This window comes from Chrysemys picta, chromosome 18, assembly GCF_011386835.1.
Source record: "Chrysemys picta bellii isolate R12L10 chromosome 18, ASM1138683v2, whole genome shotgun sequence".
Lineage (NCBI taxonomy): Eukaryota > Metazoa > Chordata > Testudines > Emydidae > Chrysemys > Chrysemys picta.
In genome coordinates, this window is record NC_088808.1 from 25897061 (window position 1) to 25924549 (window position 27489).

General features: G+C 44.6%; 1 protein-coding gene across 19 annotated transcripts in view; it reads left to right on the forward strand.

The window, feature by feature from the left end:
• The window catches only part of RALGPS1 (Ral GEF with PH domain and SH3 binding motif 1), a 381746-nt gene that overhangs the window by 27066 nt on the left and 327191 nt on the right, over positions 1-27489 (forward strand). For 2 of the 19 annotated variants that reach the window (XM_065572726.1, XM_042854446.2), the window contains exons 1-2: positions 3620-7032; positions 8861-8977. The exons of 4 other annotated variants lie outside the window; for them this stretch is intronic. The gene's annotated coding sequence lies outside the window, so the exon portion shown is untranslated. 13 more of the 19 variants (XM_042854445.2, XM_008172309.3, XM_065572725.1 and 10 more) reach the window with 9 other exon arrangements.

Consider the following 27489-nt stretch of genomic DNA (forward strand, 5'->3'; position numbering starts at 1 on the left):
GGTTTGTAGTTTCATATTGAAGGATCCTATCCTGCTGGTATCACCAGTGATGCTTGGGGTAGGGAATCTGGGAACTTCCTTGGCATTTATATGCATGCATTATCCACTATACCTTTTTCATAAATTCAAAAATATTCCTTAAGGTGTTCAGTATATGGTAAAATGATGTAGACATTTTGGATTTAACAATCAGTTTCCTTATTTTTACAATCTTGAAAATAGTTTTTTTGCTGTGACACAGCCAGAAGGTTGGTTAATGCTAGAGTACAAAATTTATTATGGCATACAATTCTAGCTTCACCTAGATTGTAGCCACTGAGACACTGCTGACCTTGAGCACTCCAGATCTGTTTAATTTAAGTTGCAATATGTGGCAATAATTACAGTACCATAGTACAGTGTATATGGTTAAACTTCAACCCAACTGCTTGTTTTAGGTCATGAGCCAGCATCTCCCATAATACAGTGTCCATGTTTTAGCTGACTTGAAAGCACTTTGGGCCACTTCTAGAGCAAATATCCAACAAACAGTTGCACTGCATGGGCCAAAATAACCTATTTTCCAAAAAGCAACAGAGCGTCCTGTGGCACCTTTAAGACTAACAGATGTATTGGAGCATAAGCTTTCGTGGGTGAATGCCCACTTCATCGGTGCATCCGATGAAGTGGGCATTCACCCACGAAAGCTTATGCTCCAATACATCCGTTAGTCTTAAAGGTGCCACAGGACGCTCTGTTGCTTTTTACAGATCCAGACTAACACGGCTACCCCTCTGATACTATTTTCCAAAGGAGTGTATCAATAAAATCTGAAAGAAATGATACTTTGTCAACTTTTTGTTTGAAATTAGTTAAGACACCTGCATAGAAGAGAGACCAGGTGAATGAGGTAATATCTTTTATTGGAAATTGGTCCAGTAAAAGATATTCTCTCTCCCACCTTGTCTTTCTAGTATCCTGGAACCAACATAGTTACAAGAACACAATAAACAATATGCATAGGACACGAGTATGAAACACAAAGCTATGTAACCAATGTTCTACCCCTTTAATAATGAATGGGTCTTCAGGTGCAACACAGCCACTTCTCATGACAGATCCAAAGTCACTTTCTGCAAGAGTAGGAGTGTTAAATCAATTGGACTTTGCTTCCCCAAATTCCTTCTGTGGTTTTTGTTAGATGAGTGATTTGAGGCAGGGGACTGGCTCTTACTATTCAGGCTACCAAATATAATGGGGTTCTAATCCTGACAAGCACCTGGATGCTCTCATAATATAAAAAAGTGGGTGGAGTGTTGCTGTGCACTGTTACCCAGGAGTTGCTTGCCACCTAGGGCAACAGTGCAGAGCTGAAATTAGCTTCTCCACTGTGACATGATTATTCTGAGGCTTCACTCATTTACTTAGAGCTGGAGGGCACAGCCAGGGGCCCATTGATGCAATAGAGATGGGGAACCCAGTAGAGGGATTTCTAGCAGTCAGCTACTGCCCCCTCAGATCTTGTACAATTGTTTTCATTTTAAAGCAAGTTGCAAGACCTTCTGGCTGCAATGTGAAGGGTCAAGCAGTGTATTACTGCATTGGCAGCTAGACAGACAGAAAGTAAAAGTGTGTGCGTGTGTGTGTGTGTGTGTGTGCGCGCACGCCCTGCAATGTAAGCTCAGGCTCAAGCCTAACCTCCCTTCTATCTACATACAAATTCCACTGTTGCAGGACCCCATGGGTGGAGAGAGTCTGAGCCTGAGTCAAGCTGGGACCCAGGTGGAGGGGCATGCTGACAGCCAAGTCAAATATGATTATTGAAAACCTTGTTCATATAAAAAAGTTCTACCAATCCTAAAGGATCAGACACACTACCTCCCAGATCAATGAATATTTCAGATCTTATCCAAATACATGCTTACAACCAATTCTTATTAATTAAACTAAAAAATATTAAAGAAAAGAGAGACAGTATTGGTTAAAAGATCATTATATATACAGATATGAATAGAGTCCCTAGGTCAGTTTCATAGTAGAGAATGGTAAGCTTTAGAATTGCAAAGAGTCCTTTTCAGAATCAGAGGAGCAGCTGTGTTAGTCTGTATCTGCAAAAAGAACAGGAGTACTTGTGGCACCTTAGAGACTAACAAATTTATTTGAGCATAAGCTTTCGTGGGCTAAAGCCCACTTCATCGGATGCATAGAATGGAACATACAGCAAGAAGATATTTATACATACAGAGAACATGAAAAGGTGGAATTGATTGGCCTTTTACAGTTGGTATGGCTACTTCCACCTTTTCACGTTCTCTGTATGTATAAATATCTTCTTGCTGTATGTTCCATTCCAGGGCTAGGCAACCTATGGCACGCGTGCCGAAGGCGGCACACGAGCTGATTTTCACTGGCACTCACACTACCTGGGTCCTGACCACCAGTCTGGGGGGCTCTGAATTTTAATTTAATTTTAAATGAAGCTTCTTAAACATTTTAAAAAACTTATTTACTTTATATACAACAATAGTTTAGTTATATATTATAGACTTATAGAAAGAGACCTAAAAACGTTAAAATGTATTACTGGCACGCAAAACCTTAAATTAGAGTGAATAAATGAAGACTCGGCACACCACTTCTGAAAGGTTGCCGACCCCTAGTACTCCATGGTTACCCAGCTCTCATTCTATAATACCTGCTTCTTGGCTGCTCCCTAGTGGTCGCAGCATATCCAGCCACAGTGCACCTGCTACATAAAAGCCCTAACAGTGATTCAGATTAAATGTTGCCAGCATTACATATCACCGTGCCATACAGCAGGTACAATGGTGGATGAGATGCAGCAACTAAAAATTTTAGACCAGGGGTCGGCAATCTTTCGGAAGTGGTATGCCAAGTCTTCATTTATTCACTCTAATTTAAGATTTCACGTGCCAGTAATACATTTTAACATTTTTAGAAGATCTCTGTCTATAAGTCTATAATATAGAACTAAACTATTGTTGTATGTAAAGTAAATAAGGTTTTTAAAATGTTTAAGAAGCTTAATTTAAAATTAAATTAAAATGCAGAGCCCCCCAGACCGGTGGCCAGGACCTGGGCAGTGTGAGTGCCACTGAAAATCAGCTCATGTGCCGGCTTTGGCACCGGTGCCATAGGTTGCCTACCCCTGGAGTATGACATTGTACGCAATGGACTCATTTTCAGATTGGAAAATATGTAAGATTGAATTTCCAAGTCTCTCTCCATGTGTCCTGATTTTTGTTTTGGTCCCCACCTGTCTTTCTAGAATACTGAATGAACAACTTGATCAACATTCAAATCTGTTGTCAAGTATAACACATACTCAGTATTCAGCCTGTATCCAGGCAATGCTTTGATGTAAAGCAATTTATTAAATAGTCACATTTATTTCCTAATAAAATAAATTACCTCTGAGAATTATCCAGTTACCACCCCTCTCTCTCTCCCTCCCTCCGCCCCCTCCTCAGGGCTGTGATGCGATTACAAAAATTAATCACAATTAATCATTAAACAATAATAGAATATAATTTATTTAAATATTTGTGGATATTTTCTACATTTTCAAATATAGATTTCAATTACAACTCAGAATACAAAATATACAGTGCTCACTTTATTTTTGATTACAAATATTTGCACTGTAAAATAACAAAAGAAATAGTATTTTTCAATTCACCTAATACAAGTACTGTAGTGTAATCTCTTCATCATGAAAGTTGAACTTACAAATGTAGAATTGCGTAAAAAAAACCAAAAAAAACTGCATTCAAAAACTAAAACAAATACCTTGCAATGCCAGCTACAAAAGTGCCATGCGCAGGGCCATCCCAAGGGAGATGAGGGGTCCGGGACAGAAGTGACTAATCATCACTTCCAGGACTGACCCATCCCTTCCAGGACCAACTGCACCAGCCAATCACACCGGCCTGAGGGGCCCCCCCAAAGCATGGGGCACGGACCAGTTGCCCCGATTCGCCGTACCCAAGGGACAACTCTGACCATGCAAACACCTGTTCTAATTTTCAGGTGACATTGTAAATAAGAAGCAGGCAGCATTATCTCCCATCGATGTAAACAAACTTGTTTCTCTTAGCGGTTGGATGAACAAGAAGTAGGACTGAGTGGTTGTGTAGGCTTGAAAGTTTTACACTGTTTTGTTTTTGAGTGCAGTTATGTAACAACAACAAAAATCTACATTGGTAAGTTGCCCTTTCACGATAAAGAGACTGCACTACAGTACTTGAGTTAATTGTGTGAGTTAATTGCGATTAATCGACAGCCCTAATATATATATACATTTGAATGGATAAACTGTCACAGTCATAGAGGGCCTGAAGGGTCACAAACATCCGCAGGGCCCAGATAATCTCTGTTGGCAACCTTGTCCAGATGCTTCCTTAATGAGTATCTGAGAGTTTATTTTTAACATTCTTCATAGAATATTAGGGTTGGAAGAGACCTCAGGAGGTCATCTAGTCCAATCCCCTGCTCAAAGCAGGACCAACACCAACTAAATCATCCCAGCCAAGGCTTTGTCAAGCAGGGCCTTAAAAACCTCTAAGGATGGAGATTCCACCATCTCCCTAGGTCACCCATTCCAGTGCTTCACCAGCCACCTAGTGAAATAGTGTTTCCTAATATGCAACCTAGACCTCCCGCCCTGCAACTTGAGACCATTGCTTCTTGTTCTGTCATCTGCCACCACTGAGAACAGCCGAGTTCCATCCTCTTTGGATCCCCCCTTCAGGGAGTTGAAGGCTGCCATCAAATCTCCCCTCACTCTTCTCTGCTGCAGATAAAATAACCCTAGTTCCCTCAGCCTCCCCTCATAAATCATGTGCTCCAGCCCCCTAATAATTTTCGTTGCCCTCCACTGGACACTCTCTCCAATTTGTCCACATCCTTTCTGTAGTGGGGGGGACCAAAACTGGACACAATACTCCAGGTGTGGCCTCACCAGTGCCGAATAGAGGGGAATAATCACTTCCCTCGATCTGCTGGCAATGCTGCTACTAACACAGCCCAATATGCCGTTGGCCTTCTTGACAAGGAGGGCACACTGCTGCCTCATCCAGCTTCTCAGCCACTGTAATCCCCAGGTCCTTTTCTGCAGAACTACTGTTTCGTCAGTTGGTCTCCAGCCTGTAGCGGTGCATGGGATTCTTCCTTCCTACATGTAGGACTCTGCACTTGACCTCGTTGAACCTCATCCGATTTCTTTTGGCCCACTCTGGACCCTATCCCTACCCTCCAGCGTATTTACCTGTCCCCCCCAACTTAGTGTCATCTGCGAACTTGCTGAGGGTGCAATTAATCCCATCATCCAGATCATTAATGAAGATGTTGAACAAAACCAGCCCCCGGACCAACCCTTGGGACACTCTGTTTGATACCGGCTGCCAACTAGACATCGAGCCATTGATCACTAACTGTTGAGCCCGACAATCTAGCCAGCTTTCTATCTATCTTATAGTCCATTCATCCAAGCCATACTTTTTTAACTTGCTGGCAAGAATACTGTGGGAGACCTTTATCAAAAGCTTTGCTAAAGTCAAAATATATGACATCCACCGCTTTTCCCATATCCACAGAGCCAGTTATCTCATCACAGAAGGCAACCAGGTTGGTCAGGCAGGACTTGCTCTTGATGAATCCATGTTGTCTGTTCCCGATCACCTTCCTCTCCTCCAAATGCTTAAAAATTGATTCCTTGTGTACTTGCTCCATGATTTTGCCGGGGACTGAAGTGAGGCTGACTGTCTGTAGTTCCCCGGGTTCTCTTTCTTCCCTTTTTAAAATATGGGCACTATATTTGTGTTTTTCCAATTGTGTGGGACCTCCCCTGATTGCCACAAGTTTTCAAAGATAATGGCCAATGGCTCTGCAATCACATCAGCCAACTCCCTCAGCACCCTTGAATGCATTAGATCTGGACCCATGGACTTGTGTACATACAGCTTTGCTAAATAGTCCTTAACCTGTTCTTTCATCACTGAGGGCTGCTCACCTCCTCCCCATACTGTGTTGCCCAGTGCAGCAGTCTGGGAGCTGACCTTGTCTGTGAAGACTGAGGCAAAAACAGCATTGAGTACTTCAGCTTTTTCTGCATCATCTGTCGCTATGTTACCTCCCCCATTCAGTAAGGGTCTCGCACTTTCTCTGACCTTCTTGTTGCTAACATACCTGTAGAAACCCTTCTCGTTACCCTTCACATCCCTTGCTAGCTGCAACTCCAATTGTGCTTTGGTCTTCCTGATTACACCCCTGCATGCTCAAGCAATATTTTTATACTCCTCCCTAGTCATCTGTCCAAATTTCCACTTCTTGTAAGCTTCCTTTTTGAGTTTAAGCTCAACGAAGATTTCACTGTAAAGCCGAGCTGGTCGCCTGCCATCTCTGGTTTTAGGTGGTTTGAATATATTGGTAATACTGCACGTTGAGTGTATGTTAGCTCTAAAAGGAAGCAGCGGACCTACCAAAGATTAAACAAGTATGCTACATTTCTGCCTCCTGTAATCAAATGATAGGCATGTGGGAATTGGAAAACTGGATCAAACCGCTGCCACAGCCACCCCCTGCCAGCCCCATGCCCCTGGCCTCGCGGCTAACGCGCCCAGGCACTAACCCCAGCGCGGACTCGCCTCGCGCCCCACGGCCCGACACGAGCCAGCGGAGAGGAGCTGCAGCTCCTGCGCATTGAGCGCTTATTTGAATGTTCCCGCCTCTACGCAGCGCTGATTGGTGAGCTGTGGTGGCGGGGGTGAGGGTTGGCTGAACTACCTGTCACTGTGGTGAGCCCCGTCCCCGCGGCCGGGATCGGCCTCGTCCTCACCCTCGCGGCTGCAGCAGTGGGCGGGGGGCTTGGGCCGGGCGGCGGCGGCGGCTGGGGGCGGCGAGGGGACCCCGCCCCTCCTCCTGCGGCGGGGACAGGAGCCGGCCGGCCTCGGCCTTCGGGAGCAGCGCGCAGCTGAGACCCGCCCGCCGGGCAGGTGAGACCCAGAACCGCCCCCGCCCCCGAGACTGTGCCAGGTGAGGCCTTCGCGCCCCCCTCCCCGGACCCCCATCACCTCAGGCACCGCCTGGCGCTGCTCGCGGGCCGGGGAACGCCCCGAACAGCAACGGCGGAACCCCTCCCCCACACCCCGCCTGCCCCCTCCTCGAGACCCCACCTGCCCCCTCCTCGAGACCCCGCCCCCTCTGAGTCCCCTCCCCCACACCTCTGCCCCCTCCTCGAGACCCCTCCCCACACTCCGCCTGCCCCCTCCTCGAGACCCCTCCCCACCCCGAGACCCCTCCCCACACCCCGACCGCCCCCTCCTGGAAACCCCTCCCCCTCTGAGTCCCCTCCCCACCCCGAGACCCCTCCCCACACCCCGACCGCCCACTCCTGGAGACCCCTCCCCCTCTGAGTCCCCTCCCCCACACCTCTGCCCCCTCCTCGAGACCCCTGCCCACCCCGAGACCCCTCCCCACACCCCGCCTGCCCCCTCCTGGAGACCCCTCCCCCTCTGAGTCCCTCCCCCACACCTCTGCTCCCACCCCGAGACCCCTCCCCACACCCCGACCGTCCCCTCCTCGAGACCCCGCCCCCTCTGAGTCCCCTCCCCCACACCTCTGCCCCCTCCTCGAGACTCCTCCCCACCCCGAGACCTCTCCCCACACCCCGACCGCCCCCTCTTCGAGACCCTTCCCCCTCTGAGTCCCCTCCCCCACACCTCTGCCCCCTCCTCGAGACCCCTCCCCACTCCGAGACCACTCCCCACACCCCGACCGTCCCCTCCTCGAGACCCCGCCCCCTCTGAGTCCCCTCCCCCACACCTCTGCCCCCTCCTCCTGGAGACCCCGCCCCCTCTGAGTCCCCTCCCCCACACCTCTGCCCCCTTCTCGAGACCCCTCCCCACCCCGAAACCCCTCCCCACATCCCGACCGTCCCCTCCTCGAGACCCCGCCCCCTCTGAATCCCCCTCCCCCACACCTCTGCCCCCTCCTCAAGACCCTGCCCCAACCAGAGACCCCTCCCCCACACCCCACCTGCTCCCTCCCCGAGACCCCGCCCCAACCCGAGACCCCTCCCCCACACCTTGATCCCACCTGCCCCACCTCGAGACCTCTCCCCACCCTGAGACCCCTCCCCCACACCTTGATCCCACCTGCCCCACCTCGAGACCTCTCCCCACCCTGAGACCCCTCCCCACACCTCGACCGCCCCCTCCTCAAGACCCCGCCCGAACCCGAGACCCCTCCCCACACCCCGCCTGCCCCCTCCTCAAGACCCCTTCCCAACCCGAGACCCCTCCCCCACACCCCGACCGCCCCTTCCTCGAGACCCCTCCCCACCCTGAGACTTTGCCAGGTAAGGCCTTCGCGCCCCCCTCCCCGGGACCCCCATTACCTCAGGCACTGCATGGCGCCACTCGTGGGCCGGGGAACCCCCCCGAATAGCAATGGTGGAACCCCTCCCCCACACCCCTGCCCCCTCCTCGAGACCCCTCCCCCACGCCCCGACCGACCCCTTCCCACCCCGAGACCTCTCCCCCACACCCCGATCCCGCCTGCCCCCACCTCGAGACCCCTCCCCACACCCCGCCTGCTCCCTCCTCGAGACCCTGCCCCCACACGCCGAGACCCCTCCTGCCTCCACACCCAGAGACCTCTCCTGCCCCCTTCTCAAGACCCCTCCCGACACTCCACCCCCGCCTGACCCCACATCCCGAGGTCCCTCCCCAACACCCTGAGACCCCTCCTGCCCCCTCCTCGAGACCCCTCCTGCCCCCACGCCCCGAGATCCCACACGCCCTTGGGACACACACCCATATCCCATTCCTGACACCCTCCTATTCCTGTCACTTGCTCCCAGCCTTTCCAGCAGGTGAGTTCCTGGGAAACCTCCTCATCTACGTTGCAAACTCCCTCTCCAGGGACTGGTGAGATCAGAACTGCCTCCCATCTCTATCACTCATTCTTCCCAGGATAGGTGAGACCCTGGAATGCTCTCCCTTGCTCATCTCTGTCACAAACACTCCCCTACCTGGGGGTATTCCTGAGGCACCTCTCCACTGCTACAGCTGCACACCCTCAGAACAGGTGAGACCCTGGGACCACTCCCATCACTTTCACTTACCCCTGCTCTCCTGAAACAAGTGACACCCAGGACTGCCCCCCTCATCCATATTCCTGACAGCTCTTGCAACACATCCTTGGGACAATTGAGACCCTGGGATATCTTCTCCACATAGTTGTCACAAATACTCTAGATATCTCTGAAACACCCGCCAGGACAGGTGATGCCTTGGGACAGCCCCTCACTCCAGGACAGGTGAGACCCAGAACTGTATCCACAATCTCTTTTGTGCATGCAACAGGTGAGGCCAATCCCTAAGATACCCCCATTCCTGTTACTCACCCTCCCTCACCCCAACGTCAGGTGAGACCCAGAACCCCCCCTGCACAAGATCCTCCCTACCCCCTTCCCTGTCGCATCTAGCTGGGTCAGCTGAGACTTTGCAATCCCCCCACCTACCCCATCCCTGCCTGTGTGTCTCACTCTTTTTCACACACAGTTCAGATGAGACCCCAGGAATCCTCTTCTCTGCCCTAACACTGAGATGCCCAGGGGCCCTCACCCTTGCTGTCTCCCTCTTTCTCCAGGATTGGAGGGACCCAGGACACCTGCCTATTTCTGCCACTGGCACCTGGTATCCCCAGGACCTGGCATCTCCAGCATTAGACTTGCTGGAGCCCAGGGCAGAAAATCAAAGTCCTGCTGCACGAGGTTGAAGCCCAGGCCATGAGCACCGCCCCCCGGGGCTGAAGCCGAAGCCTGAGCAATGTAGCTTCATGGGGGTTCCTGTGGCATGAGGCCCCAGGCAGTAGCTCTGCTTGCTACCCCCTAATGCTGGCCCTGGCTTTTATATGCAGAAAACCAGTTATTGTAGCACAGGGAGGTTGTGGAGTTCTTATAGCATGTTGGAGGGGCCTCAGAAAGAAAAAGGTTGAGAACCCCTGCCCTAGAGCATGACTAGGGTAAATCAATTTGCTCATCATCACTATATCCTCATGAGTGTGTGTGTGTGGAGGGGGACTGTTGCTAATATTGACACTTTCCTCCTTTGCAAATACTTTAGCATTTTATGCAAAATAGAGAGATGAAAATTTGTCCAAGGTGTATATATTTCTCTTTCCATCAGGTAATTTTTTGTTCCTATTTGTTACAGTGCAAGCGTGTGGTATTCATATTATCTCAGTTTCTTTGTTTATAGGATTCATGCACCCTCCCATCATCACCTCAGACACCCTGTATGCAGCAATACTGTGAACAATCTATAGTATTGATGTCTCCTACTCTAGATTTGGTGCCCAATCTAAGAGGCATTAACCAGCTCATTCAATGAGAAGGCCCTTCATAGGGTAGGGAATCAAAGGCCTTTACAACAGTTTATTTATATTACAACCATAGAAAATCAATCTCAAAATCTGTCCATTTTTCCTCCCCTTTAAGAAGTCTGTGAACTGCCTTGTAGTATTTTAAGTTTTTGGCTAAATAGAAGCCTTTGCATTTCATTGCCTCTTCTATGTGTTAAAAAGAAAGTAGATGGTATATGAATTAAAATTTGTTTTGGACAGAGAGATTGTTAATATTGATAGTTGGCTTCTGAACAGTGCAGTGATAAATGCTGGAGAGAGATGGACAATTAACTAGTACTGCTCATTCTCTGCACTGCTGTTTCAGAAACTAGAGATGAAATTCCCAACATTTTGATAATTTCAAGAGAAGGGTGTGATGAAGTCTTGGAAGTGGAGGTGCTCTTTGTGTTGTAGGATTCAAAGGATGTTGTGCTTTTTCAGGAAGACACATACAATGCTACCCTTGTAAACTGCATCCCTGCTTAGCAGGACATGAAGAGGGTAGGTGGAAGGCACAGACAGCTGTAGCAGAGGATGCTTTGTGAGATAATTTGGGAAACTAATCACACATTGTTTGGGATGACACTCTACAAATACAGTTTAGGACCTTGTTTGACAGATCTATTCTGATTGCATTTTATAAATGTCTCTCTTTTTTTGGCTTCAGAGAATATGGATGACTAATGTTTTGGCATATAATGAGATGGATTATAGTTGAACTATGTAATTGAAGAACCCAAACATGCCTTTTGCATGTAGTTGTTGTCATAGATAGAACTGAAACCAATGAAATGGAACAAATGCAGACTGTTGCCTTATTCAAATTATTTTTATTAATGCAGCTGTTTACTAACGTATAGAAAAACCTATTCCATGCCCCAAAGAGATTACAATTGAAGATGACAATGTTTATTTGTATCTTGTCTAGCAGATGCTTATTAATCAAAACTGGGCTTGCTTTCATACTGAATATTGATTCTGGGACTGGCAGTTATTTTTGGTGTGTGAAAAAGGTAACAAAAATATGTGAGAAGGAATGATCTGTATACAGTTTTTTTTGTTTCCAAAGTTTGTGCTTCTCATGATGGTATCAGTTTGAAGAACAATTTAATTGGATACTGTCACCTGAATTATATTTTGTACACAAACACATTTTATTTATCTGTGATAAATTTATTTGCTGTAGATTATGAACAGTAAAGAATTCTATAAATCCAGTTTACTTGTTACTATTTTATGTTTTTAGTTTAATTGTATTTCCCTACCTAGAATAATATAAATCTATTAATTTAGTTTCACTTTTGTTTATATAGCCAATTTCACTTTCAAGTTCTTTGTGCTAAAATGTTTGACTTCAAACTCTGTATGGGGAAATGTTGATTTGCTTAAAAACACTTATTGGATTTTTTTTTTTAAGTGGAAACATTGTTATTGGTCTTATATTTGCCAACTTTAAGTTGCTTTAAATCAAATTAATCACAGTCCAGTTCATACATACAATTCTTCAGTACTAAAAGAATTCCCCCAAATTCTTAAACCTTACCACTTGAATGTAATTTATATTATATTTATATTATATTTTTCTGAGTTCTCCAACATTTCCCCCAATTAATATTAGTGTAATTGAACAGAATGAAGTGTTTTATTTTAGCCTAGCATTCTCTTTGGCCAGGTTGTCATATTTTTCAGGGAAGAGCAAGATTTTATGAGGATTTGTTCTGTAGAGGAGGTGAGCCTGTGGCCCAACAAGGAGTACAGTGTTAATAAAATTCCTTGTTTTTGTGAACATTAATTAATATTAAAAAGTGAAATGTTGTCCAAGATTTTGTGTTATCGCTGATGACTCCCATTGAAATAAACACCATAAAACAACTTCCCCTTATTCCCTTTCTTTTCAGTTGTGTAGTTTTTCATAGGGGGAAAATTCCCTGTTTGAAAGCCTTTTTTTTTCTTTCCCCCTCCCCCCAAATAGCTGTCCATTTTTGGGGAAAAGAGAATATTTAGATAGTGGCTTTTGTTGCTACTGTTGTGATTGAGTGTGATACTTCTTGTGTGCATTTGTCTTGTTTTGTCTTAAAGAAAAAAGTGGGAAAGGAAAAGAACAGCAAAGACAGAAAATGTAGTTTCTTTCTCTTTCTCAATTTCAGACTAGTTACTGGGAAACCAGAAGGCACAGCATCTGATCTTATCAGCCACACTGAGACCTTGCAAACTTTTACCAGAGCCAGGCTGTTTCAGGCTTTTCTTTTACCTGCCTTTCCAGTCACAGGCTCATGGCAATGTTGCAAAAAGTAGAGTTGTTTTAGGTGGCTAAGCCAGACTCTTACTTGACAGAAGGCAAAAAAAGGAAGATAGGGAATGAAAAATGACATAGTAGCAAAGAGCTAGTAGTAGGAACCTCAGCTTCACATTTCAGGTGATGTTCAGGATTTAGCTGAACCTGATGGAAGTGGTAATTATAGAATCATGGCTGGAATGGCTAAAATGTAGGGCTGAAAGGGACCTCAAGGTCATTTACTCCATCCCCTTCATGCTAAATCAGGATCAAGTATACCTAGACCAGGGGTCGGCAACCTTTCCGAAGTGGTGTGCCGAGTCTTCATTTATTCACTCTGATTTAAGGTTTCGCGTGTCAGTAATACATTTTAATGCTTTTAGAAGGTCTCTTTCTATAGGTCTATAATATAGAACTAAACTATTGTTGTATGTAAAGTAAATAAGGTTTTTAAAATGTTTAAGAAACTTCATTTAAAATTAAATTAAAATGCAGAGCCCCCCGGACCGGTGGCCAGGACCTGGGCAGTGTGAGTGCCACTGAATCAGCTCGCGTGCTGCCTTCGGCACGCGTGCCATAGGTTGCCTACCCCTGACCTAGACCATCTGTGACAGGTGTTTGTCTAACCTGTTCTTAAAATCCCCTCCAGTGATGGGGATTCCATAATCTCCCTTGGTAACCTATTCCAGTACTTTGCTATCCTTATAGAATCATAGCAATGTAAAACTGGAAGGGACCTTGATAGGTCATCTAGTCCAGCCCCATGGACTGAGGCAGGATTAAGTATGATGTAGACCATCCCTGACAGGTGTTTGTCTAATCTGTTCTTAAAACCTCGCAATGTCAGATATTTCACAGCCTCCCTAGGTAATTTGTTCCAGTGCTTATTACCCTTACAGTTAGAAAGGTTTTCCTTATGTCTAACCTAAATCTCCTTTGCTGCAATTTAAGCCCATTACTTCTTGTCCTGTCTTCAGTGGATAAGGATAACAATTTATCATCATTCTCTTTATAACAACTTTTTACATATTTGAAGATTGTTATAATGACCACCCTGAATCTTCTCTTCTCCAGATTAAACAAATCCAATTTTTTCCATCTTTTCTTTTAGGTCATGTTTTCTAGATCTTTTCTCATTTTTGTTACTCTTCTGGACTTTTTCCAGTTTGTCCACATCTTTCCTGAAGTGTGATGCCCAGAACTGGACACAGTACTCTAGTTTCAGAGTGGTAGCCGTGTTAGTCTGTATCAGCAAAAAGAACGAGGGGTACTTGTGGCACTTTAGAGACTAACAAATTAATTTGAGCATAAGCCCACCTAAGCTTATGCTTAAATACATTTGTTAGTCTCTAAGGTGCCACAAGTAGTACTCAAGTTGCGGCTTTATCAATGCTGAGTACATTGGAAGAATTAATTCTTGTGTCTTGCTAATACATCCCAGAATGATGTTCGCTTTTTCCCCCCCAGCAGTATTACATTGTTGACTCATATTTAGTTTGTGATCTGCTATAAGCCCCAGATCCTTTTCTGCAGTACTTCTTCTTGGCAGGCATTTCCCATTTTGCCTATTTGTGCAATTGCTTATTCCTTCCTAAGTGGAGTACTTTGCATTTGTTCTTATTGAATTTCATCCTATTTAATTTAGGTCATTTCTCCAGTTTGTCAAGATCATTTTGAATTCTAATCCTGTAGTTAAAAGCGCTTACAACCTGACCAGCTTGGCATCATCTTTAAACTTTATATTTGTACTCTCTATGCCATTATCGAAATAAATTATGAAGATATTGAATAAAATTGGACCAAGGACAGATCCCTGCCAGACCTCACTTGACATGCCCTTCCAGCTTGACAGTGAACCAGTGATAACCATTCTCTGAATATGGTTTCCCGACCAGTTATTCACCCACCTTATAATAGGTTCACCTAGGCTATATTTTCCTAGTTTGCTTATGAGGTCATGTGAGACAGTATCAAAAACCTTACTAAAGTCAAGATATAGCACATCTACTACTTTCTCCCATCTATAAAACTCATTACCCGCTCAAAGAAGGATATTGGGTTAGTCTGACATAGGCTGAGGCTGGGGGCAATGCTGGGAGCAGAACTGCACTTGGCTGCGGGCCCGGCTGCCGGCCCCCACTGCAGTCCGGCTGTGGCTCCAGCTTTGGCCCCCTTACTCCTGTCCTGTCTCCCCCCGTCCCCACAGAATTGTGGCCCTGCTTCTGGCCCCGGCTTGGGGGTGTGTGTGCGGACAGGAGTAAGGGGTAGGGGCGTGACCCTTAAAAGTTTGGGGTTGGGTTAGAGGAGAGCAGATATGAAACTTCTATCTGAGAAGGGAGCGGAGACTTGTAGGAAGGAAAGGGGGAAGCGAAAGGAAGGCATGCTGAGGGGAGGAGGAAGGTCACGTGTTTTGTCAATATGTTCTTTGAAGAAATCAGCAGGGTCCTCTGGGGAGGGTTTGAGGAATATTAAAGGTGGTGAAAAAGGCAGCTGGGATTGAGAACATGATATTAAATTGTTTCTTTACTACTTTTACTTATTTTAAGTTATCAGTGCTAAGTGGCTCTTTTTTCCCTATATGCCCCATATATCTTTTTTAGGTTTGCCATGGTGGTAACTTTCCTTAACACACACCTGTGTAGTTTAAATAAGGTTTATCACATGACATTGTTCAGATTTATAGACCTCTTTAATTACATTGTGTGTACTTGGAAAATACTTCTATTATGTGTATTACTCTGAAGTTGCTTCCTTGGTAGCATTGAATGATGCTCTGGATAGTGGAATTCTCTCTCCTGGACTGGTGTAGATGGTCATTATACTCCATAGTGCTTTTCTCTTCTTTATTTCCAGTTTATTTGTTTTATGCTGTTGGTTTTCCTATGTCTGCAAGACTTATCTTCTTGTGGGAACCCCTGGTCGTTCCCCACCACAAGTGCATGCAGAATGGCCTCTATGGTGCTAAAAGGAGGAGGAGCAGAGGAATATGGTGTGAAGATAAGAGCAGGAAGCTGATTGATGCCTGTGATACTGTCCTCTGCTCAGCTTGATGCATTGAAATACAGGTGCATTAACGCATCCTGCGTCCCTTCTGTGACTGCTTAGTAGTAGCTCATCTGGAGCTATACTGCCAGGGTATGTGAGGATGAACAGCTCCTGCCTGTCTGTTTGGGGTCCCATTCCCTTCAATGATCCACAGGCTTGTGCAGCTTTGCTCCTACAAGATGTGTAGCCTCCCAAACTCCTATCATTTGAGAAAGTGTTCAGAAGGAAACTGAGGGGAACTTTACAGAACTTTCCTGCCTGTGGATTTCTTTAACAACAACAACAAGGAGTCTGGTGGCACCTTAAAGACTAACAGATTTCTTTGACACCCTCCCACATCCAGCCCCTAAGTGAGAAGAATCCGCTGTTTAATGTTCCCTTTCTCTCCACCTTGGAGTCTGTTACATTAAGATGGCTGAGCTAGGTCAACAAAGGAAGAGGCAGAAACATTTTCCCATCCCTCAAACCAATCTGAGGCAGAGTTCTTGTTCTGTTCATCTCTTACCTTTGTTCCCTGCTCTCCTGTTACTGAATTCCACATTTTAATGTATTGATCAAAATACCATGGGCTTTAACGCTTGTTTCAGTGTAGACATTGTGAAAATAAAATTTTGTTTTGGCTGGAAATAATATATTTCCTTCCTTACAGCTTAGCCTTGCTGTTGAATAGTGTAGTCTTCAACATGGTATAAAATAATGCTAGAGTCTTATGTTGCACAGAGTGAAAAAGATAGTAACCATAGCAATAAACCAACAAAGTGAAACAACACAGTTAGGATTTCCAACTTTAGCCTTCATCTTTAAATCAGGTTTCAAAAGAAGTGATTTACCTCAGTCAGAAGTTCAGGCTTCTAGGTTTTAGGACTACAATCATTGCAGAAAGAGCACTTTGTCTCGAATTCCCTTTTTTCCATAACTTCTCATTTACCCAAAATTCAGCTAGTTAGCTTCATATGTCTAAGCACTCTAGTAATAGAATAGGGCAAAGCACCAATTTTGAATTCTAATCCTGTAGTCCTCACTTGAAATAAGTGCCTTCACGCTGAATCTCAGGCAAAACAACTAGACCTCCTCATTACTCATTCAAACATGAGTTCATATTGAACCTTATTTTATTTAATAACTTTTAAAACATGTAACTTATTACATCTCTCCTGGCTTTGTTTCATCTTCCTGGCCTTGCTTCATTTCTTTCTTTTCTTATACTAAATCATGGTGTCATCTTTGCTGTTTTCCTTTCTTCCTCCATCTCCTTATCACTCTGTTTTCCCCTACATTGTGATATTTGCCTTCTCCTCCATATTTTCTCTCCTCTTTCTTCTCTTCCACACTCCACCTCATTTAAATAAAATTCCTCCTTTTCTAATTTATCCCACCCATCCATCCACCCAAACATATCACGAAACACAGGGCTTGGAGATTTTACCAGACACCTAATAGAACTGAACCTACTAGCCAAAGACCAAAACAAAATGGGGATGGAGGAGGACTCATTTGGGGCAATACCTTCAACCTTTAACTGCTGGAAAGGGATCATGCTGTTTCTAATGAGATGCTCTCCCTGTAGCTACTTGGGTGGCCTCATCTTTTCTATCATCCTCTGCCTAAAAGGAGTCTGATAAATTTGAAGCACCCTTAATCTTTAGCTGCTGGAAGGAAAGCTGCTGGGGGGAGGGATAGCTCAGTGGTTTGAGCATTGGCCTGCTAAACCCAGGGTTGTGAGTTCAATCCTTGAGGGGGCCCCTTGGGGATCTGGGGCAAAATCAGTACTTGGTCCTGCTAGTGAAGGCAGGGGGCTGGACTCAGTGACCTTTCAGGGTCCCTTCCAGTTCTAGGAGATGAGATATCTCCATTATATTATTATTATAAAGAGTTTTCTGTTTCTCCCAAGTCTCCTCCCAGAGCCTCCTGGCTGTGACAGCATTAGCGATGGGTGTCTGCCACTTTATATTATCAATCCCACATCCTGGCTGCTTTGAGAGATGTCTCTGCTACTGTATTTCCCTCTCTCCCCCCCCCCCCCACCGCCTTTATTGAGTCCTCTGCATCGGTGCCTGACACGGTGGATGCTCTTAGCATTTCCAGCTAGCAGGAATAGAGCAAAATTTACCTAGTTGTTGTCAGTTTAACTTCTGGACACAGTTCTGAATGGCAAGAATGAAAAATGAGAAGAGAAGGGTCAGTTTGCATTCTGTGGCACCTAGGAAAAGCTCTAAGCAAGAGTAGAGGCATTGGAATTGTCCACAAGTTTAGGAGACTGCCTTGCATTAGTTTACCTCCCAAATGTGCAAGGACTGTTTCTGCATAATCGTACAGTCTAGAAATCTAAAATTTTTGTAAGACTTGCATTCTGCAGAAGCTGATGATACCCATTCATCCACTAGTTTGTGGTAAACTATTTTTCTAGCTCTACTAACATTAGTTCACAAGTAAAATTTTCATAGAGAGAACAATTGTCTTTTTTTATTTTTATTTTAGTTATTTTGCTTCCCTTCCCAGACACACGCTTCCTTTTCCAAAGGAAGATAAAGGTGCGTGTCATATCCTTCTGTGGGGAGGGAATGAACAAAATGTAACTTGAAGGGATAGGATCAACTTAAATCACACCTCTGTTTGAAAATGTATATATTGTTAGAAGTAACATCTAAAATTACTGCAGTTGAAAGAGACAGAATAAAATGTTTTTTCTCTATTTAAAATTTTTTTAAAAACAGAAGTAAATAATTGTAAATCCACAAAAATTAGTAGGGAGACTCAGTGGCAGATGTAGTATCTGAAGTTACTTTCAACTCCTTGTTTGAAGTCGACTAGTGCCGTTCAAAACTCAATTTCAGTTTCCTGGGAAATTCTGACATTTTGAAATTTTCTTTAATTCCAAACTCGAACAAAAAGTTGCAAATTTGAAATATCCTGCTAAATGAAAATTTTGTTTTGGAAATACCCAAATCTTTGATAAGGTTGTTTCAATAAGGTTGAAGCACTTTTTTGACCTGTTTTCAATGTTTATATTTATATGTAATATGAGTCAAAATGATAAAATTGTAGTGAAGTACTTTGAGTTTGTGAAAACAAAGGACTCTGCTAATTTTTCATAGACATTTTTGATTAAATTGATATATTCTCACAAAATGTTTTGATTTGGCCAAATTAGCATTTTCCAATGGAAAACTGTTTCACTGGATCATTTTCAAACAACTTTGAAGTTGACATTTCAACTTAATACTCGTTTACTTCTATAAAAGGAAGAACAATCACTGAAGTTTCCCTAATGTGTCACAGAGTAAATCTATTTCTTTTTGATCCTTGGTGAAAGGATTCCATGGGATGATGTACATTTTGGGGGTGTGTGTGGAAAAAATTATTCTCAACAGGCTTATTTCATGTGAACAGATTCATTTAATGAAAAATTATTTACATCCCATCTATAGTCTGTATGTGATATATTATCAGAATCTAAGGTAATATAGAAAGTTTTATATCCACGTGAATGTGGAAATGAAACTACTTAGAATGTAAAAACAATGAGGAGTACTTGTGGCACTTTAGAGACTAACAAATTTATTTGGGCATAAGCTTTCATGGGCTAAATCCCACTTCATCAGATGCATGGAGTGGAAATAATAGTAGGAAGATATCTCTATATCTATATATAGATATAAAAAAAACAGTACATGAAAAGATGAGAGTTGCCTTACCAAGTGGGGGGTCGAGACAATTCAATTAAAGTGGGCTATTATCAACAGGATGAAAAATCACTTTTGTAGTGGTAATCAGGGTGGCTCATTTCAAACAGTTGACAAGAAGGTATGAGTAACAGTAGGGGAAAATTAGCATGGGGAGATTAGTTTTTAGTTCTTGTAGTGACCCATCCACTCCCATCATAGGACACACACATCTACAAACCATCATAGGACCTAACCACATCAGCCACACCATCAGGGGCTCATTCGCCTGCACATCTACCAATGTGATAAATGCCATCATGTGCTAGGAATGCCCCTCTGCCATGTACATTGGCCAAACCAGACAGTCTCTACGCAAAAGAATAAATGGACACAAATCAGACGTCCAGAATTATAACATTCAAAAACCAGTCGGAGAACACTTCAGTCTCCCTGGACACTCAATAACAGACTTAAAAGGGGCAATTCTTCAACAAAAAAACTTCAAAAACAGACTCCAATGAGAAACTGTAGAACTGGAATTAATTTGCAAACTGGACACCATCAAATTAGGCCTGAATAAAGACTGGGAGTGGATGTGTCACTACAAAAACTAAAAACTAATTTCCCCATGCTAATTTCCCCCTACTGTTACTCGCACCTTCTTGTCAACTGTTTGAAATGAGCCACGCTGATTACCACTACAAAAGTGATTTTTCGTCCTGTCAATAATAGCCCACTTTAATTGAATTGTCTCGACCCCCCACCACCACTTGGTAAGGCAACTCCCATCTTTGTTACTGTTATATATGTGTATATCTATATCTATATATCTATCTCTATCTATCTTCCTACTGTATTTTCCACTCCATGCATCTGATGAAGTGAGTTATAGCCCACAAAAGCTTATGCCCAAATAAATTTGTTAGTCTCTAAGGTGCCACAAGAACTCCTCGTTGTTTTTGCTGATACAGACTAACACGGCTACCACTCTGAAACTAGTTACAATGTGTATGTAAACTTCAAAATGACTTGTACTTTAACTTCTGAAGAATGTACAATTGGGTTTTCAAAATATTTTTGGATATTAAAAGTGCTGTTCCATTTTTATCATTTATTTCCAGTTCAAATGTTGTAAGTTGTTATTTTTTCTAAGTACCAGCTCTTGTAAACTCAACCTGAGATCTGAGAATCTTATCAGAATCAGATTTTTTTGTTTCTTATCCATCATCACCAGGAATAAAGATTTTGCAAACCAAATTCTGCTCTATTAAACCTCTGTACCCCATTGACTTCAGTGGAGTTTTACTGGTATATGTGAAGATAGCCTTCAACACTGAAGCTAGAACTTCTTAAATAATTTCTTTGATGCATCAACAATTATGTTAAAGTGAGCTGACCCTCCCATATCTGGTGCACTGGCGGGTTAACGAGCATAAAATAGCATATAACTTTTTTGGGGGGTCAGTAAACTGGGTAGATTTGACTTTGAGTACATACTGTTCAGGGAATAGATCTGTTCAGGCAATTTTCATATGGTCACTTCTCAGAGTAAAATATTTTAAAGGCTCTTTTAAATACTGTGATTGTAATCAATTTGTATGAGATTTACTGATATATGGGGAGATTTTCCGGAGGTACAGTAATCAAATCATAGGCTTTTCCGTTTCTTCTTCCTCTCATATAAGTACAAGAAGTTCTTCTGTACTGGGTCCCGGATTCTGTAAGCAGCCATCCTGCTCATTTTGGAGGACTGTTTAATATTTTTTAGCAATATTGACTTTGTCAATGTCCATTGGTTACTGAGTAATTATTCCATTACTTCTGCAATATCTCTGAAGTCTTGCCAGTCTCGCAATTTATTTTATTTATACAACAGTAAAATGGGCTCAACACAAAATGTTGTGGCATACTACTGTATTACATTTGTTTTAATCTATTGCCCTTCATCACTGTAAAGACTATTAAGTGGCAAATATTTTTCTTTAGACTAGTATTTGAGTACTGGCAAACTTTTTCTTTTGCCATCCATTCAGTAGATTTTTTTTCATTGCTGCATTTAATTACATTTATTTTTCAGAAACTGTCTTTCTCCAGGCCAGTTATAAATGTCTGTATGCTTTCTGCTGTCATAACAACTTATGATCTGCGCTATAATGCCTTGTTAAAGTGCTTGTTCTGAAGTTATCTGTGTTTGCAGTAAAGGTGTTTTTCTTTTTTACTATGTATGCAAACATTTAACTAGCATCAGTGTTGGTTTTTTTGCTTTTCTTTTGGAATTGTATTTAAGCCAAATGTAAATGGAAAGCCAAGTGGGCTATATTCTTTATGGCTGTATGCCTATAATATGTGGCCTCTTCTTCACAAATGATGCTGGAGGACAAGTACCAATGTTCCCTCTAATTTTTTACTTCCATGTGCGGAATAAATTTTGTTATGTGCACCAATATGGAGGTGATGTGTGGCGGGGGTGGGGCCAAGGGGTTTGGCGGTTGGAAGGGGGCTCAGGGCTGGGGCAGAAGGTTGGGGTTCGGACTGCCCCAGGGCTGCGGCGGGGAGAGAGGACTCCCTCCAGCCCTCTCTTGCCACAGCAGCCCGGGGCCAGGGGAGAGGCGACTCTCTCCGACCGGCTGTAGGCAGCTCTGGGGCCAGGACCGTGGCTATGCAGGGAGAAGCGCCTCTCCCTGCCTGGTTGCGGCCCTCGATGACCTACTGCACAGCCGTGCAGCTTAGAGGGAACTTAGACACACACTCTGATTAAACTTTGGCAGAATGTTCAGGAATATATATACTGTACTATGCAGGTAGGCCAGCCCGGCCCAGCCCAGCCACCCTAATACAGCATGTGTATAGTAGTTGGGGATTTATTTTTTAATAGTGCAGACAAGGAAGTCTTGTCTCCTGGCTAAACTGTAGGGTTCAGAACTTGCTCCTGGCTCTGTTGCCAATATGCTACGTGGCCTTGGGCAAGTAATTTAATCTTTATCTGCCTTGGCATCCACTCCTATCTAAACACTGGGAGAGGTGAAGCTTGATTTATTAATGCTTGTAAAAAATGATAGTCTTCAGTGGAAGAAATTAAAGAAATGGAGGCTGGTGCATGAAATTTTGTGACAGATTTGAGAGAGAGGTGAAGACAAGTGGGAGATGGTTGACACCTCCCAAAGTTTGAGACAAATAGCCATTTTCAGAGATAAAGCAAAGACAGTCTTCAGTCAATACTCCACTGAAATGAAAAGGAACGGCCTACCAGAGCCAATCTTAGCATTTTTGTGTAGGCCTGCAAAGCAATTGCTGTTCCCCCTTCCAATACATAAAAGATATGTCTGCCATGATCACAGCAGTACACACAGGACTGGCCTAAAGATTTTGGGGAGGATCACTGAGGTTATTGTTTGGGAAACACCTCAAACTTAACTGAAGTTTATCTTCCTGTTCCTTTTAAACCTACTTTTTCTAAATTCTTTGCAAGACAAAGAGCTAGATGCTTTTATTACAAAAATCTTCGATTCTCATTTACATTTCTCGGTTTCTCAGTCTGGGGGACCTATGTTTTGCAAACCTCAAAAGGTGCTTCTGTAGCTCAGGCCTAAGAGTACGTCTACAGAACCAGTAGCAGCACCTGGCTGCAAGCCTCTGAGCCTGGGTTGGTAGACTCTGGCTTGCATTACTGCCCTTCTTTTAATTTCTCTCCCTACTTCAGGGGAGTTTACCTCTGTATAACTTCTGCCTACTTGCATTGTGCGCTGGGGCTATAGTTAGGGCTTTAAGCATCTCACTCCTATGTTGTAGAGCGGGGCGGGCAAACTTTTTGGCCTGAGGGCCGCATTGGGTTTTGGAAATTGTATGGAGGGCCGGTTAGGAGAGGGGGTCATGGCTCCCATCCACACCTCCCCCCAGGGACTCCTACCCCATCCAATCCTTCCTGTCCCCTGACTGCCCTGGGAACCCCCGCCCCTGACTGCCCCTCACCACCCCATCTAATCCCCCCCCTTCCGGACTGCTCCCCAGGGACCCCTACCCCATCCAACCACCCCCTTTTCCCTGTGCCCTGACTGCCTCCGGATCCCCTGCCCCTGACTGCCCCTCACCACCCCATCTAATCCCCCCCCTTCCGGACTGCTCCCCAGGGACCCCTACCCCATCCAACCACCCCCTTTTCCCTGTGCCCTGACTGCCCCCCGCTGCCCCATCCAACCCGTCCTCTCATTCCTGACTGCCCCCCCAGGACCCCTGCCCCCATTCAACCCCCCTGTTCCCCGCCCTCTGACCGCCCCGACCCCTATCCACACCCCCGTCCCCTGACCACCACCCCGAACTTCCCTGCCCTTTATCCAATCCCCACGCTGCCTGGAGCACTGGTGACTGGCGGCACTACAGCTGTGCTGCCCGGCTGTAGCCAGCCACGCCGTCACCACCGCGCAGCACAGAGAACCGGGTCAGGCCGGACTCTGCAGCTGCCCCGTCCCAGGAGCTCGCCACCCAGAGCATTGTGCCGGCGGCGGAGCGAATTGAGGCTGCAGGGAGGGAGAACAGCAGGGGAGGGGCTGGGGGCTAGCCTCCTGGGCCAGGAGCTCAGGGGCCAGGCAGGAGGGTCCCGTGGGCCGGATGTGGCCTGCGGGCTATAGTTTGCCCACCTCTGTTGTAGAGGGTCTGTCTGCAGACTCAAAAAGATGACACTGTGTTGGTTACACTCCACTTTTGGACAGTTTTCTCAGCCAGAAGGCGCACATACTTACATGTCAAGTTTTGTTTGTTTTTTACAAAATGAAAGCTTAAATTTTGCTAAAACTGATAAGTCTCTGTTCCTTCCCTGAATGTGCCTATCCAGTCTCTAGGGAAAGTTCCTGCTCATAGTTGACATTTTTTAAGTGTTGTTCTTTGTACTGAAATTGTTAAAAGCATTTACATAGTGGTTAACCACAGTGGACCCTATCCGGGTTTGGACCTCTAGGTGCTACTATAATACAAATGATTACTAATTCACATGGCAGGTGCATGTGTTCAGGGCCCTACATCATAGGAGCCAAATATCTGAAATTCTAGAAAGAATCTGGTGGCATGGTTCTCCATAAAATGTCCATCTGATAGATTGTTTTATCTATGCAGCACATTACAATAATGTGGTTGGGTTCTTAGGGTATGTCTACACTACAAAATTAGGTCGATTTAATAGAAGTCGATTTTTTAGAAATCGATTTGATACAGTCGATTGTGTGTGTCCCCACTAAGCGCATTAAGTCAGCGGTGTGTGTCCACGGTACCGAGGCTAGCATCGACTTTCAGAGCGTTGCACTGTGGTAGCTATCCCACAGTTCCTGCAGTCTCCGCCGCACATTGGAATTCTGGGTTGAGCTCCCAATGCCCAGTGGGGCAAAAACATTGTCGCGGGTAGTTCTGGGTACATGTCTCCCTCCCTCCGTGAAAGCAAAAAATTGTTTCTCGCCTTTTTTCCTGGGTTACCCGTGCAGACGACATACCACGGCAAGCGTGGAGCCCGCTCAGCTCACTGTCACTGTGTGTTTCCTGGGTGCTGCTGGCAGATGCAGTACTGCAGTGCTACACAGCAGCATCCCCTTGCCTTGTCTTGCAGATGGTAGACGGTGCAATACGACTGCTGTCCATCGTCGTCGGTCGGGGGCGCCTGGACAAAAATAGGAATGACTCCAGGTCATTCTTTTTTTTAAGTTTTGTCTAATGGAAATTCAGTCCTTCCTGGAATATCATGCCAGCTGGAGGCTTCTGCCTCAGGCTGCTCTCCCAGTCAGCAGCACTGCGCAGTCTCACCTACCCCAGCCTACCCCTTGCTCCCATGGCTCATGAAGCCTGGACAGTAGTAAGGAGCAGTTCAACTATAGGCTGAGCAAGTGCATAATGGTGGTAGAATGTGCCTTTGGACGTTTAAAAGCTCGCTGGCGCAGTTTACTGACTCGGTTAGACTTCAGTGAAACCAATATTCCCATTGTTATTACTGCTTGCTGTGTGCTCCCCAATATCTGTGAGAGTAAGGGGAAGACGTTTATGACAGGGTGGGAGGTTGAGGCAAATCGCCTGGCCGCTGATTACGCACAGCCAGACACCAGGGCGGTTAGAAGAGCACAGCAGAGTGCTCTGTGCATCAGAGAAGCTTTGAAAACCAGTTTCATGGCTGGCCAGGCTATGGTGTGAAAGTTCTGTTTGTTTCTCCTTGATGAAAACCCGCCCCCTTGGTTCACTCTACTTTCCTGTAGGCCAACCGCCCTCCCATCCCCCCTTTGATCTCCTCTTGCAGAGGCAATAAAGTCATTGTTGTTTAAAATTCATGCATTCTTTATTTCGTCACACAAATGGGGGGATAACTGCCAAGGTAGCACGGGCAGGGTGTGGGAGGAGGAGAGCACAGGGGTGGGGTAGTTGTAGGGGCACCCCCTAGAATGGTATGCAGTTCATCATAGAAGCGGCATGTCTGGGGCTCTGACCCTGAGCGGCCGTTTGCCTCTCTGGTTCTTTGGTAGACTTGCCTGAGCTCCTTAAGTTTCACGCGGCACTGCTGCGGGTCCCTGTTATAACCTCTGTCCTTCATGCCCTTGGAGATTTTTTTTCAAATATTCTGGCATTTTGTCTTTTGGAATGGAGTTTGGATAGCACGGATTCATGTCCTCATACAACGATCAGATGCAGTACCTCCCGTTCGGTCCATGCTGGAGCTCTTTTGCGATTCTGGGACTCCATGGTCACCTGTGCTGATCAGCTCGCTATGCTGGCCAAACAGGAAATGAAATTCAAAAGTTTGCGGGTCTTTTCCTGTCTACCTGGCCAGTGCATCTGAGTTGAGTGTGCTGTCCAGGGCGGTCACAATGGAGCATTCTGGGATAGCTCCCGGAGGCCAATACCATCGAATTGTGTCCACACTACCCCAAATTCAACCCAGCAGGGTCAATTTCAGCGCTAATCCCCTCATCGGGGAGGAGTACAGAAATCGATTTTAAGAGCCCTTTTAAGTCGACAAAAATGGCTTCGTCGTGTGGACAGGTGCAGCGTTAAATCTATCTAATGCTGCTAAATTCGACCAAAACTCGTAGTTTAAACCAGGGCTTAGTTTGATATACAGTAAGTAAAACAACTGTACACAGATTCCAAGAACAACAAGGAGTCTGGTGGCACCTTAAAGACTAACAGATTTATTTGGGCATAAGCTTTCGTGAGTAAAAACCTCACTTCTTCGGATGCATAGAGTGAAGCTTTAAGGTGCCACCAGACTCCTTGTTGTTTTTGTAGATACAGACTAACACGGCTACCCCCTGATACTTGACAGATTCCAAGAGATATCTTAAATCCTGTGTACACACAATTTTTTCCTCTTACATAAAACTTTTAAAATCCAGCTGTGGACAGATAAAACTTTTTTATATATTTTAATGGATACTTGGGTTTTTTTGCCCCTTTGAACAAACAAAATTAATAAAATTATCAGTCTCCATCAATCAAACTACCAGTGTGATAACCAGAGCTAGGTTAATAATTTTCAGTGTTGCACTCTTCTTTTGGATATGAGTGAGAAAATGGCAGAAACTTGCTTTTTTTCTTCTGTGTAAAAATATTTTCAAGATAGAAGGCACTGACTATCTTTACAATTGGGGTTGCATTGTTATGATTATATGAATTATGTAGTAGTAACAAGCATGTAAACAATATTCTGTATAAGTCTTACTGCTTATAAATTAGAATACGGGCAGATATAAAGGAACTGGTACAGTAGTTGTACTTTGTTACAGAAAAAACATAAATCATATTAGGGCTGTTGATTAATCATAGTTAATTTATGCAATAACTAAAAAAATTAATTGCAATTAAAAATTAATCACAGTTTTAATAACTCTGTTAAACAACAGAATACCAAATTGAAATTTATTAAATATTTTGGATGTTTTTTACCAAGTAGTTGCTGAACCAACAAGAGGGGATGCCATTTTAGATTTGGTTTTGGTGAGTAGTGAGGATCTTATAGAAGAAAAACAAAAATAGATCTGTGACTAGGGCTTTTGATTTCAAAAGGGCTAACTTTAAAAAATTAAGGAAATGAGTTAGGGATGTGGATTGGACTAAAGAACTTGTGGATCT